Source organism: Triticum aestivum, chromosome 4A, assembly GCF_018294505.1.
Source record: "Triticum aestivum cultivar Chinese Spring chromosome 4A, IWGSC CS RefSeq v2.1, whole genome shotgun sequence".
In the NCBI taxonomy this organism is placed as follows: Eukaryota; Viridiplantae; Streptophyta; class Magnoliopsida; order Poales; family Poaceae; genus Triticum; species Triticum aestivum.
This window is the reverse complement of record NC_057803.1, coordinates 640652881-640660365: the sequence shown is the minus strand read 5'-3', so window position 1 is coordinate 640660365 and position 7485 is coordinate 640652881.

The window sequence follows — 7485 nt, the reverse complement described above, 5'->3', positions numbered from 1 at the left end:
CAAGTAGACCGACTCCTGTCTGCATCTACTACTATTAATCCACTCATCGACCGCTATCCAGCATGCATCTAGAGTATTAAGTTAATGAAAACAGAGTAACGCCTTAAGCAAGATGACATGATGTAGAGGGATAAATTCATGCAACATGATAAAAAACCCCATCTTGTTATCCTCGATGGCAACAATACAATACGTGCCTTGCTGCCCCTACTGTCACTGGGAAAGGACACCGGAAGATTGAACCCAAAGCTAAGCACTTCTCCCATTGCAAGAAAGATCAATCTAGTAGGCCAAACCAAACTGATAATTCGAAGAGACTTGCAAAGATAACCAATCATACATAAAAGAATTCAGAGAAGATTCAAATATTGTTCATAGATAGACTTGATCATAAACCCACAATTCATCGGTCTCAACAAACACACCGCAATAAGAAGATTACATCGAATAGATCTTCACAAGAGAGGGGGAGAACTTTGTATTGAGATCCAAAAAGAGAGAACAAGCCATCTAGCTAATAACTATGGACCCGAAGGTCTGAGGTAAACTACTCAAACTTCATCGGAGAGGCTATGGTGTTGATGTAGAAGCCCTCCGTGATGGATACCCCCTCCGACGGAGCTTTGGAACAGGCCCCAAGATGGGATCTCGTGGATACAGAAAGTTACAGCGGTGGAATTAGGGTTTTGGCTCCGTATCTGATCGTTTGGGGGTACGTAGGTATATATAGGAGGAAGGAGTACGTCGGTGGAGCAACAGGGGGCCCACGAGGGTGGAGGGCGCGCCTGGGGGGGGGGGGTAGGCGCGCCCCCTACCTCGTGGCTTCCTCCTTTGTTTCTTGACGTAGGGTCCAAGTCTCGTGGATCATGTTCGGCGAGAAAATCACGTTCCCGAAGGTTTCATTCCGTTTGGACTCTGTTTGATATTCCTTTTCTTCGAAACCCTAAAATAGGCAAAAAAAACAACAATTCTGGGTTGGGCCTCCGGTTAATAGGTTAGTCCCAAAAATAATATAAAAGTGGAAAATAAATCCCATTAATGTCCAAAACAGATAATATAGCATGGAGCACTCAAAAATTATAGATACGTTGGAGACATATCAAGCTTCCCCAAGCTTAATTCCTGCTCGTCCTCGAGTAGATAAATGATAAAAACAGAATTTTTGATGCGGAGTGCTACTAGGCATAAGTTTAATGTAATTCTTCTTAATTGTGGCATGAATATTCAGATCCGAAAGATTCACGATAAAAGTTCATATTGACATAAAAATAATAATACTTCAAGCATACTAACTAAGCAATTATGTCTTCTCAAAATAACATGGCCAAAGAAAGTTCATCCCTACAAAATCATATAGTTTAGTCATGCTCCATTTTCATCACACAAGAATGCTCTCATCATGCACAACCCCGATGACAAGCCAAGCAATTGTTTCATACTTTAGCAATCTCAAACCTATAAACTTTCACGCAATATATGAGCGCGAGCCATGGACATAGCACTATGGGTGGAATAGAATATGATGATGGGGGTTATGTGGAGAAGACAAAAAGGAAGAAAGTTGCACATCATCGAGGCTAATCAATGGGCTATGGAGATGCCCATTGATTGATGTTAATGCAAGGAGTAGGGATTGCCATGCAACGGATGCACTAGAGCTATAAATGTATGAAAGCTCAACAAAAGAAACTAAGTGGGTGTGCATCCAACTTGCTTGCTCACGAAGACCTAGGGCACTTGAGGAGGCCCATTGTTGGAATATACAAGCCAAGTTCTATAATGAAAATTCCCACTAGTATATGAAAGTGACAAAACAAAAGACTCTCTATCACAAAGATTATGGTGCTACTTTGAAGCACAAGTGTGGCAAAGGATAGTAGCATTGTCCCTTCTCTCTTTTTCTCTCAATTTTTTGGGCCTTCTCTTTTTTATGGCCTTTCTCTTTTTTTTATTCCTCACTTGGGACAATGCTCTAGAAAATGATGATCATCACACTTCTATTTATTTACAACTCAATGATTACAACTCGATACTAGAACAAAAGATGACTCTATATGAATGCCTCCGACGGTGTACCGGGATATGCAATGAATCAAGAGTGACATGTATGAAAATTATGAACGGTGGCTTTGCCACAAATACTATGTCAACTACATAATCATGCTAAGCAATATGACAATGATTAATGTGTCATGATAAAAGGAATGGTGGAAAGTTGCATGACAATATATCTCGGAATGGCTATGGAAATGCCATAATAGGTAGGTATGGTGGCTGTTTTGAGGAAGATATAAGGAGGTTTATGTGTGAAAGAGCGTATCATATCACGGGGTTTGGATGCACCGGTGAAGTTTGCACCAACTCTCAATGTTTGAAAGGGCAATGCACGGTACCGAAGAGGATAGCAATGATGGAAGGGTGAGAGTGCGTATAATCCATGGACTCAACATTAGTCATAAAGAACTCACATACTTATTGCAAAAATCTACAAGTCATCAAAAACCAAAGCACTACGCGCATGCTCCTAGGGGGATAGATTGGTAGGAAAAGACCATCGCTCGTCCCCGACCGCCACTCATAAGGAAGACAATAAAATAACACCTCATGTTTCAAATTTGTTACACAACGTTTACCATACGTGCATGCTACCGGACTTGCAAACTTCAACACAAGCACTTCTAAAATTCACAACTACTCAACTAGCACGACTTTGATATTATTACCTCCATATCTCAAAACAATCATCAAGCATCAAACTTCTCTTAGTATTCAAAATACTCATAGGAGAATTTTTACTAATCTTGAATACCTAGCATCTTAGGATTATTTAAGCAAATTACCATGATATTTAAGACTCTCAAATAATCTAAGTGAATCATGAGAGATCAATAGTTTCTATAAAACAAATCCACCACCGTGCTCTAAAAGATATAAGTGAAGTACTAGAGCAAAACTATATAACTCAAAAGATATAAGCGAAGCACATAGAGTATTCTAAAAAATTCCAAATCATGTATGGCTCTCTAAAAAGGTGTGTACAGCAAGGATGATTGTGGTAAACTAAAAATCAAAGACTCAAATCATACAAGACGCTCCAAGCAAAACACATATCGTGTGGTGAATAAAAATATAGCTCCAAGTAAAGTTACCGATAGAAGTAGACGAAAGAGGGGATTCCTTCCGGGGCATATCCAAGCTTTGTCTTTTAGGTATCCTTAGATTATCTTGGGGGTGCCATGGGCATCCACAAGCTTAGTCTCTTGCAACTCCTTGTTCCATAACCCATCAAATCTTTACCCAAAACTTGAAAACTTCACAACACAAAACTCAAAGTAGAAAATCTCGTGAGCTCCGTTAGCGAAAGAAAACAAAAGACCACTTCAAGGTACTGTAATTAACTCATTCTTTATTTATATTGGTGTTAAACCTACTGTATTCCAACTTCTATATGCTTTATAAACTATTTTACTAGCCATAGATTCATCAAAATAAGCAAACAACACACGAAAAACAGAATCTGTCAAAAACAGAACAGTCTGTAGTAATCTGTAGCTAACGCAAGATATGGAACCCCAAAAATTCTAAAATAAATTGCTGGACGTGAGGAATTTATCTATTAATCATATTAAAACATAATTAACTAAATATCACTTGCCAAATAAAAATGGCAGCAGTTCTCGTGAGCGCTAAAGTTTCTGTTTTTTACAGCAAGATATCAATACTTTCCACAAGTCTTCCCAACGGTTCTACTTGGCACAAACACTAATTAAGTACAAAAAACACAACCAAAACAGAGGCTAGGTAAATTATTTATTACTAAACAGGAGCAAAAAGCAAGGAATAATAATAAAATTGGGTTACCTCCCAACAAGCGCTATCGTTTAACGCCCCTAGCTAGGCATAAAAAGCAAGGATAGATCTAGGTATTGCCATCTTTGGTAGGCAATCCATAAGTGAATCTCATAATAGATTCATAAGGTAATTTAATTTTCTTTCTAGGAAAGTGTTCCATGCCTTTCCTTAACGGAAATTGGAATCTAATATTTCCTTCCTTCATATCAATAATTGCACCAATCGTTCTAAGGAAAGGTCTACCAAGAATAATAGGACATGAAGGATTGCAATCTATGTCAAGAACAATAAAATCTATGGGCACATAATTCCTATTTGCGACAATAAGAACATAATTAATTCTTCCCATAGGTTTCTTAATAGTGGAATCCGCATGGTGCAAGTTTAGAGAGCAATCATTAAAATCACGGAAACCTAACAAAGCACACAAAGTCTTTGGAATCGTGGAAACACTAGCACCCAAATCACATAAAGCATAGAACTCATGATCTTTATTTTAATTTTAATAGTTGGTTCCCACTCATCATAAATTTTTCTAGGGATAGAAACTTCCAATTCAAGTTTTTCTTCATAAGATTGCATTAAGGCATCAACGATATGTTTAGTAAACGCTTTATTTTGACTATAAGCATGAGGAGAATTTAGCACGGATTGCAACAAGGAAATATAATCAATCAAAGAGAAATTTTCATAATTAAATTCCTTGAAATCCAAAATAGTGGGTTTAGCAACATCTAGGGTTTTAATTTCTTCGATCTGACTTTCATCAATTTTAGCATCAAGATCTAAAAACTCCGAATTCTTGGAATGCCTTCTAGGTAAAGGTGGATCATATTCAGTCCCATAATTATTAATATTCATATTGAAAAACAAAGATTTAATAGGGGACACATCAATAACTTTTAGATCTTCATCTTTATTTTCATAGGAACTAGAAGAACATGCTCTTAGAAAGGCATCTTTCTTAGCATGCATCCTAGTGGTTCTTTCTTTGCACTCATCAATGAAAATTCTCATGGATTTGAGAGAGTCATTGATATCATGCTTAGTTGGAACAGATCTAAGTTTCAAAGAATCAACATCAAGAGAAATTCTATCCACGTTCCTAGCCAAATCATCAATCTTAAGCAATTTTTCTTCAATCAAAGCATTGAAATTCTTTTGCGAAGTAATAAATTATTTAATATTAGATTCAAAATCAGAGGGCATCTTATTATAATTTCCATAAGAATTGTTGTAGGAATTACCATAATTATTAGAGGTATTACTAGGATAAGGCCTAGGATTAAAATTTCCTCTATACGCGTTGTTAACAAAATTGTTCCTACCAACAAAATTCACATCCATAGATTCATTATTATTCTCAATCAAAGTATACAAGGGCATATCATTAGGATTAGAAGAAACACTCTTAGTAGCAAATAATTTCATAAGTTCATCCATCTTTCCACTCAAAACATTAATTTCTTCTATCGCATGCACCTTTTTATTAGTAGATCTTTCAGTATGCCATTGAGAATAATTAACCATAATATTATCTAGGAGTTTAGTAGATTCTCCTAAAGTGATTTCAATAAAAGTGCCCCCCGCAGCCGAATCTAAAAGATTTCTAGAAGCAAAATTCAATCCGGCATAAAATTTTTGTACAATCATCCACAAATTCAAACCATGAGTAGGGCAATTACGTATCATTAATTTCATCCTCTCCCAAGCTTGTGCAACATGTTCATGATCAAGTTGCTTAAAATTCATAATATCATTTCTAAGGGAGATGATCTTAGCGGGAGGAAAATACTTAGAGATAAAAGCATCTTTGCACTTGTTCCATGAATCAATACTATTTTAGGCAAAGACGAAAACCAAGCTTTAGCACGATCTTTAAGTGAAAAAGGAAATAGCTTCAATTTAACAATATCATTATCCACATCTTTCTTCTTTTGCATATCACATAAATCAACGAAGCTATTTAGATGGGTAGCGGCATCTTCACTAGGAAGGCCGGAGAACGGATCTTTCATAACAAGATTCAGCAAAGCAGCATTAATTTCACAAGATTCAGCATCGATAAGAGGAGCAATCGGGGTGCTAATAAAATCATTGTTGTTGGTATTGGTAAAGTCACACAATTTAGTGTTATCTTGAGCCATTGTGACAAGCAAGCAATCCAACACACAAGCAAACAAAAAGCAAGCGGGCAAAAAGAGGTAAATAGAGAAAGAGAGGGAGGATAGAGAGAGAGAGAGGGCAAATAAAATGGCAAGGGTGAAGTGGGGGAGAGGAAAACGAGAGGCAAATGGTAAATAATGTAATGCGGGAGATAAGGATTGTGATGGGTACTTGGTATGTTGACTTTTGCGTAGGCACCAGAAATGGCTCATTGTTGGAAGTCAAATCTTGACTTGCGCGAACCTCCCCGGCAATGGCGCCAGAAATTCTTCTTGCTACCTCTTGAGCACTGCGTTGGATTTCCCCGAAGAGGAAAGGATGATGCAACAAAGTAGCGTAAGTATTTCCCTCAGTTTTTGAGAACCAAGGTATCAATCCAGTAGGAGGTTGCGCGCGTGTCCCCTACTACCTGCACAAAGCAAATAACTCCTCGCAACCAATGCGATAAGGGGTTGTCAATCCCTTCACGGTCACTTACGAGACTGAGATCTGATAGATATGATAAGGTAATATTTTTGGTATTTTTTTGATAAAGATGCAAAGTAAATAACTAAGTATTGGAAGATTAATATGATGAAGATAGACCCCGGGGCCATAGGTTTCACTAGTGGCTTCTCTCAAGAGCATAAGTATTCACGGTGGATAAACAAATTACTGTTGAGGAATTGACAGAATTGAGCATAGTTATGAGAATATCTAGGTATGATCATGTATATAGGCATCACGTCCGAGACAAGTAGACCGACTCCTGCCTGCATCTACTACTATTACTCCACACATCGACCGCTATCCAGCATGCATCTAGAGTATTAAGTTCATAGGAACAGAGTAACGCCTTAAGCAAGATGACATGATGTAGAGGGATAAATTCATGCAATACGATAAAAACTCCATCTTGTTATCCTCGATGGCAACAATACAATACGTGCCTTGCTGCCCCTACTGTCACTGGGAAAGGACACCGCAAGATTGAACCCAAAGCTAAGCACTTCTCCAATTGCAAGAAAGATCAATCTAGTAGGCCAAACCAAACTGATAACTCGAAGAGACTTGCAAAGATAACCAATCATGCATAAAAGAATTCAGAGAAGATTCAAATATTGTAAATAGATAAACTTGATCATAAACCCACAATTCATCGGTCTCAACAAACACACCGCAAGAGTATATTACATCGAATAGATCTCCACAAGAGAGGGGGAGAACTTTGTATTGAGATCCAAAAAGAGAGAAGAAGCCATCTAGCTAATAACTATGGACCCGAAGGTCTGAGGTAAACTACTCACACTTCATCGGAGAGGCTATGGTGTTGATGTAGAAGCCCTCCGTGATCGATGCCCCCTCCGGTGGAGTTCCGGAACAGGCCCCAAGATGGGATCTCGTGGATACAGAAAGTTACGGCGGTGGAATTAGGGTTTTGGCTCCATATCTGATCGTTTGGGGGTACGTAGGTATATATAGGAGGAA